The sequence below is a fragment of the Drosophila yakuba genome, chromosome 3R (assembly GCF_016746365.2).
Source record: "Drosophila yakuba strain Tai18E2 chromosome 3R, Prin_Dyak_Tai18E2_2.1, whole genome shotgun sequence".
Taxonomy (NCBI): Eukaryota; Metazoa; Arthropoda; class Insecta; order Diptera; family Drosophilidae; genus Drosophila; species Drosophila yakuba.
Genome location: NC_052530.2, coordinates 7,215,081 through 7,222,856, shown reverse-complemented (window position 1 = coordinate 7,222,856; position 7,776 = coordinate 7,215,081). Strand labels below are relative to the sequence as shown.

The 7,776-nt window shown below is 45.1% G+C and overlaps 1 long non-coding RNA gene across 1 annotated transcript; it reads right to left on the bottom strand.

The window, feature by feature from the left end:
- Positions 1–493: 493 nt before the first annotated feature.
- On the bottom strand, positions 494–3,636 carry LOC120321723. The gene is made up of 2 exons (XR_005561436.1): positions 3,570–3,636; positions 494–995 (listed from the first exon to the last, which is right to left on the bottom strand). It is a non-coding gene; the product is annotated as an uncharacterized LOC120321723 (long non-coding RNA).
- Between the last annotated feature and the right edge of the window lie 4,140 nt (positions 3,637–7,776).

The following is a 7,776-nucleotide window of genomic DNA, read 5'->3' as shown; positions in this document are numbered from 1 at the left end:
ACCCTGCCGAGAGGCAAAGTGTCTTTGGGGACGCCTGGGAATAAAATTAGAGGGCAACTTCAGTTTATTTAGTCGCTTGTAATTGCATTTGCTTGTTAACTTGATTCCCAGCTGCCTTTGACTCAGCTAAATGCAGCAACAAATGGCAGCTAAATGCCACCCGCCACAGAGCCCTCTCGGGCTAACTCACTTGGCCAAGAGGTTGCCAAAAAGCTTGGACATCCACTTCCATGTGACCGCAGGCAGTGCAAAGTTTGACTCCCTCCCATGTCGTCCATGTTGTCCTCGGGTCTGGCGACATTGTCGATTGATTGTCCAGTGCAGTAGCTGCAGTCGAGAGTAACAGTTATACTGATTTTGTATAGTGTAGCTTGGCAAGAATCACGTGAGTGTTATATATTTCCGAAAGTGAATATATTCCACATAAGCCCTAATACTCAAGTCGAACTTGCATTCCTTGCCCCCCTTCTAACTGCACAACGAGTATTTAAGCTACATGGCATATTTCCAAATTCATTTATTGTGGTATGTATTAGAAGTACAGAAGGACAGACAAGTACGGACGAAGCAGCCAAATGCAAACGAAACACACACAGCTAAATATACCAAATCCATAGCAAACCCAAACCGTACCGTGCGTACGTAGATGGGTCGTGGAGTTCTGGGGATTTGCTTGCCAAGATTAAGTTGTGTTCCGACCTGGTTAGCTTATAAAACCGCAGTCACGGGGAGCGCTTGCCACCAGCTGGAGATTGCCCACAGAAGTGAAAAGCCACTTGGTCGAGCCAACTAATTTCTCAAAGGATTTCGGCTTCACTTAGTTTTCCATTGTTCGGGAGTGTTGTGGACTTCGGATTTTCTTTCGATTACGGTTGTCTAGTTGGGGAGTCGGGTCATTGCATTGGAACTGTCAGCAGGGGTTTCTTGACACCCTCCTACTTGGATGGCCAATGTATTGATTTTCCGCCGGCCATAGGAAAATTCGGTGAAATAACCTACAATGAATAATGTCAAATAAGTTGGCAACCATTATTAAACATATAAGCACACAGACAGAACTTTGACTTGGAGTCGTCCTGCTGTCAAGTGCAATCAAAGGTCAGCTTTTAAGCCCCTTGGCCGCCAGAAATCTTTGTCTGCGGTTGTTCTCCGGCACCAACAGCCTTATTAAGTTTCCCAGTACTACTGGCCTGCAGAACCATAAATCACAAATCTGATTTCTGGCCATACAGAGATACAGAACCTTTAGACAGACTCCTTTTGGCCCAAGGCCACACATTTCGCTTGAAATTTAAGCGACGCAAACAAACAGAAGATGCCAGCGATGCCGCCCACACAGATGACACAATTTAGGATTCCATTATGTGTTCTGTTGACGAATGCATAATTGAATCTAAAGTACTTCATTTGTCCCATAAACACGTTCGACTCTTATTTCGCTCACTTATAAATAAACCGCAAAAAATGGGAAATGCGAAAAAAGGAATTGTTGACGTTGTCGGCGGCGAAAAGCCACGTGCAGGCACAAATAGCAAACAGGCAGAAACAAATATTCGATTCTGTTTAGTTAAAATACACACCTATAAATAATATATACCTTTGTGCTCGGTTGGTTTGGGGTGTTGCTTTGGTTTGGGGTATTGGTTTCGTTTGGTTTGGTTGTGGGGGCTGTGGAGCATCAGGTATTGATATATGGAGCCACATTCATGCCTTCTGCGTGTACAACAATCGACAAAAATTGATTGAAATGAAAGGCCCTTGACTTTATGGTTAGGCTTATTCCGTTCGTTTCGTTTCGGTTTATGGCGTTTTTGCCCACCAACGTTTGTGTGCTCAGCAAAGAGAAATCGGGAGATGGAAGCTGGAAGTTGGAAGGTGGACCTCCCACCCAAAACACATATTAGTTTAAAAGGCTTCGTGGGCCCCTGCACATATTCAATTTATTTAATAGAATTGCGTTATTTGTGTGCTAAATGAATTTCCCGTTGAATAGCGGCGCACGTATGGCTCAAATTATGACCGGTCCTAATCATGTGAAGGCAATCTTGGGTGGCAACAAATTTCAACCGCCCAGGGGCTGGCTGTCAAGCCAAAAACTAAAGCTTTAAGCTGTTAAAATCGCTTCCAGCTAAATACAACCACCCTGCATGTGTAATTAACTCAATAACAAGATAATTATAACGACATGAGATTTGGGCGCAGGAAACACAGTTTACCCATTACAGGAGCTGAGACGTGACAGCCTCTGAAAAGTTTTATTTTAAGTTTTATTAAATAATTTGATTATTAGTCAACAGGCGACAACGGGGCGAGTGTGTGATGCTGGGTTGATGCGGGGTTAAGCATATGTTGCTCCTCAGGATTGCTAAGGACAAGGGGAAACGAGTGCGAAGGGTCGGCCGCTGCTGCGGAAAGGAAACTTAATTTTCGAGCTGAGTTTTTGCATATTTTATTAACCAAAGCTGCCGGCTCGGGACGCGGAGCCCCAACAACCCAATCATAAAAGTTGCCCCATCGTCGACGTCTTCCTTTAATTTTATGCACAAACACAAACTCCGCACAAAGTTGGGCAAGGGTTTGCTTCTCTGTTTATTTCCGAGCCGAAGAGCGTGTTTAGGATTTGCCTGGGAATGCCAGTTTACACGCCTACATAGAATAGATTTAAATTAAATCTTAGACATTGTGTGGATTGTGTAGAATCAAAGCGGAGGCGGGTGCCTTGTACTCCACATCCAATTTCAGTCGGACTTTAATCGCTAAGCTATGGAAACAGGCAGCAGCCAATTTCTTGGGGCACGTTAGCTAATAGCTATTTTAGCCCATCGCGCCAATAGCCATAGTATACTTTTGGGCGAACGTCAAAAGAGTATTAGATGGTCGCAGACCTCGCGGGGGCATCAGATTTTAATTTGTATATATCTGGGTTTTGGTTAACGACTTTACTTATTTACGATTGGCATTAAATGGTTAACACGTGTCCGCTCCACTGCCTTTGAGTGTCTCGAAGATCTCGATGCTGCAAGTGCCCGTAAGCTTTCGACCCAGAGAAGTCCACTGCGTGCCTTCGATTGCCCGCATCTCTCATATTACGCATACGCAGTGGAGTCCAGCCAAAACAACAGATGCACACGGACAGTTGAGATAAAGGAGGAGGACTGCTTATGGGCATCCGATACGGAGGCAAATGCAAATACCAGAACACGTATCGCGTTCGACTTGTGCAATTCCTGCACTCTCAATTCCAACAACTGCCAAGGCCAAAAAAGTGCGGGCATTGTTGGATTTTGGCTTTCGATGCTGGCCAGAACGACGAGGTGGGCGCCAAGAAATTTTATCCCCTCTTATCATTGCGCCTGACTGCCCTTGGATGTGAGTTGGAGGAGTGCAAGTACTACACAAGGAGAAAGGGTTGGTAGGCCTTGTACTGTTTGTTGCAGTGCCAGATTTGTGCACATTAGAGGGCTGATTTAATTATTAAGCTCGAATCTTTTTCAGTGTCTAAGGCACACTAATTTGGAATGTATGCTCGAGCGAATGCTCTAAACCAAAAAAAGCATTGTTTCACTGACCTTCGAGGGTCGATTCGAGTGTTCATGTGCTCATGAACTCATGAACATCGAATTATTTGACCGCCGGGTTGTTGGACTGCCTGCACATTAGACGTTTCAATCAAAGTGTCATTCCATGTTAATTGCTTTTCTGTTGCGGTTTGGCGACGCTTGTCCCCGGAAAGTTCAAAGTTCGTCGCTGGTCGAAACCAATGGCCCAGAACCCTTTTTCATTTTTTTTTTTTGTCGAATTAGAATGGTAAGCAGTTGGGCTGGCATGCACTCTGTATCCATGTTAGACCTCACTTTCACACATATCCGCCAGCTGTCCTCCAGCCCCTCTGTTGGAATAGAACTTTGCAATCCCGCATTCTCCCTGGCCTCCTCGCCCCGTTTCCATTTTGTCCAACGGATGGCACTTTTTTCAATTTGCGTCTGCCACAATGGGTTATCAAATGACAACGTGCAAAGTGCTCGGCATCACCACATCCTGCGGATCGAAGGATGGAGCTGCCTGCCTGGGTCTATTCAAATCCAATTGGAGCCTGTTTCAAATCGATTTTTATTATTTTGCATTTATATTTTACTTCACCCTTTCTGGCCGCCGCTGCCCTGGCCCTGGATTTGTTGCCGAGCTCTTTGTGAATCTGGGTCTAGAATTGTGGGCCAATCAAGGTGACCGTCGACCGACATCGGGCTCGTTAAAACCACCACAAAATTCCCAGCTATCCGCCGGCATGATGCTAGGACAAATTCTGATTAATCAGAGTCTTTAAGCTCCGCTCTGGAGTGGTCCAGTTGCCGAGGACAATTGTTCGGGAAATGCCCGGCATTTGTCTTGTCTCAGCCCGCCCAGAGATCCGGCTAATGACTCGCCGGTAGCCATGGAGTCGGTGTACGGTGGACCTGTCGCTCCATAGACCCGCCGAAGCTTGGAACACCGGCTCCTAGATGCTGTTTCAGATGTTCATTTGCCTAACTGACATGTCAACACGTGTCGACTGAGACACCATGCGTCCCATCATCACTCAGCTCTAGGATGTGGGGCCACCAGCTCCATAGGAGCTGTCACCATGACGGATCCGTCCGCTTACCCACACGGAGGTTGGCAGGTTAGCGCACTTATTGTTTGACTTTATTTATGGAGCGACATTAGGGGTACCGAGCTGTCTATAGAAGCCATGCGTGGGATTTGCAATTGCCTCGGCCTGCTCAAAAGTAAGTGAGTAAAAAGGGTAAAAAGCTGGGCGTAATATATGCGACGGGGGCGTGTTCAATTTGCTTGATGGATGCCTACCATTGTGGAGGGAATTTCGGCCGTGATTCCGCCGTAGAGCTGGCAACTGATGTCCCCATTATGCCGGGGATTTCACAGAATCTCATTTTCGAAAACTGCTCTTTGGTGTACATAGTAGAGTGGCATTTCGCTAACAGATGATGACAAACGCAGAGAACTGATTACGTTGGCATTTCTCAGCATTGAAAAATATATCCCTTTTCCCGGAACTGTATCTATCTATAGTTTTTCGGTACAAAATACAAAAATGATAAGAGATGCTAACTTTTCCGGCTTGAACTTGTCGCGTCCTTTGGGTTGGGCGTTTATTGAATTATGATCGATTTTTGCGCCAGGATGCCGACGAAAGGCGGCTCGAGAAATAGCATTAAATTATTAACGTTTCAATTACGATTTTAATGGACATTTTTCACAGCAATTGAATTTGCATCGAATATCTTTCAATTCCGAGGACGACGACGAATGGAGAAAACGACCCCTGGACCACTGCAACAGGCCTAATTGAGTAAGAAAAGTCGAATGGAATATTTTTGCCACGGAGCAGAGTCCGAAAATTCCGTATAGAATGTTGACATTACATCCCCCTAGGATTCCAAGGACTCTCGATGTAACCGCACGCCCTGTACCGAGCGTACTCCTGAATACGTAATGTGATGAGACAGTACCAGTACCAGGACCAGGACCAGACAAAGCACACTCAATGCCTCGTCCCGGAAATGTGAAGCCAGCCATGTAAATATGTTTCGAAAATATGTATGAGTGCTGCCTCAGCTTCCGGCGTCTCGTTGATAAGCTAAGGAATTTGAGGAGCCTCGACATACTGGCCACCCCGACTCCGATGGCGCCTCACCCGCTGTGTCCTTGTTAGTTTGCTTTAAGTGTCCGTGTACTGCCTGGGGCACGACCCACACTTCGCTTGGTGTTTGTGTTGTGGTTGGATTAAAACACACTTCCCCACACTGAGATTTAACAAATGTGCCCGGGCGACGGCCTACACAGAGAGAGAGACTTCCGATGAATTCGCAAAATATTTTTAAAATGGGAATGAAATTGAATAATTGGTTGATTGAAATTGATTGAGTAATTATAAATGCGAGTAGTATCAAATAACAACATGAATGCTCCTTTAAGGTATCAATATGTTCTACCAAGCTTTTGCTACGAAAGTTCCATGAACTATATTTAAATATTTACTAAAGGTTTGTTGGAAGGAATGTAACACTTAAAGGCACGCCCAATGCAGTTTATATTTTCTTGATCAGGATCACTATCCCAGTTGATCTAGCCGTCTGTCTTTTCGTCCGTATGAACGTCGAGATCTAAAAAATATAAAAACCTTTTAAAATTTGCAAATTCTAGATTCAAAAAGGTGTGTCGCCCACTATATGGGCCACTTGTCGTCGTATATGGGCCACAGTAACGCTCACAATGTTAAATAATAATTCGATTTTTATCATTTATTTATTTTTCTTGCCAATTTCCGTTCAGCTTTATTTGTTTTTTTTTTTGTTTTGGTCAAAATTCTATGAAACTCTCATTTATATATCTTGTTATTTCTTTTGATTTGTTTTTGGCAGTGTAGTCATATGTGTGCTGTTCTGGCAGCTTATGAAAATATGCGTGAAGTGTTGAATTTATTTGTCTAACAAACATTTTGACTTTTCGCTTTTGTTGCTAAGATTTTAATTTGCTTGGCTTGTTCCGTTTTGCTCGGCGATGGATGAATGCAGCCCGAGCAGAAGCAGCTTGTGCGCAATTATTCATGCAATATGTCTGCCAACTTCCAGCCGTCGAGGAATGGGACACCATGGCGGATGTGGAGCGACGACGAGTTGCCCTAAGTGCAATGGGAGATTTGATGGAGGCACCAATATTAGATATAGCCTTTTGGCTTAGCTGATTACCCTTTCTACAAGGTGAGATGGCTAATGCGACCTTAACGCAATTATTGTAGCCTTCCTTCCCGTTCAGAGCCACCGGAAGTTAGCCAAAAGTGTTCGGTTGTCCGTCGCTCGTCCTTGCCTACGCATCATGCGTACGCCGGTGTCCTTGGTCCCTTTTGTGCGCTTAAATAAATTGTGTTCGTCGCAGGGCTTGATTAGCAAAGGGGACCCCAGCTCGAGCTCGGCGGAAGAAGCAACAGGTGCCGAGAAGGACGAAAATATCCTGAAAATAAAAACATCGCCATTTAGCTCCGTGTACGGCAGGCGATGAAATTATGCCCGTTGAGGTTTTGAACGGGCAATCAAAACCAGTCCAGCTCACTCAGGTGGTCTCGAGTTGACCGACATTGTGGCTCCGTTTGGCGATGACAGGTTAACCAGGACGTTTCGCTGACACTGCCACTTAATGCGGCATTGTTCGCATTCACATCTGCAGATTATGAGCCGCACTCCGGCGGAGGTAAATGGTAATGAAAATGGAAATTACGCAGCACAAATTAGCCAGGAACTGTTTGGTTGGGCTTGTCTGAATCCGACGTACCTGGCCACAGAACCCACAGAATACGTGCAAGCAGGTTGTGCAAACGTAATTTGATTACATGGATTATATGCTAACAAATATGTTTAATTTATGGCCTCTCAGGCCAGTCCATCAGAATCACTCGGCCAGGCTGAGTGGTGGAAAAGCAGGCTCCATTTGTTGCCTGCTCAACGAAGCTACCTCGCCCCGATTGATTGCATAACAATAAATTATGCAACGCACCATGATGCTGCTGCTTCACGTTGATGTTATTGGCGAGTGCAGGTCCTGGTCCTGGACAAGGACCTGTCCGCTTGCCATTCACTTTTAAGTTTCAAGTGCTGCTGCGGCAAGTGCTTTTAATATTCATCTAATGCACTCAACGAGTTATATGCCGATGAGGGGTATTTTCAGGGACATTGAGATAGGCCATGCCCTTTTATTTTGAGCTAAGATATTGAAATATTT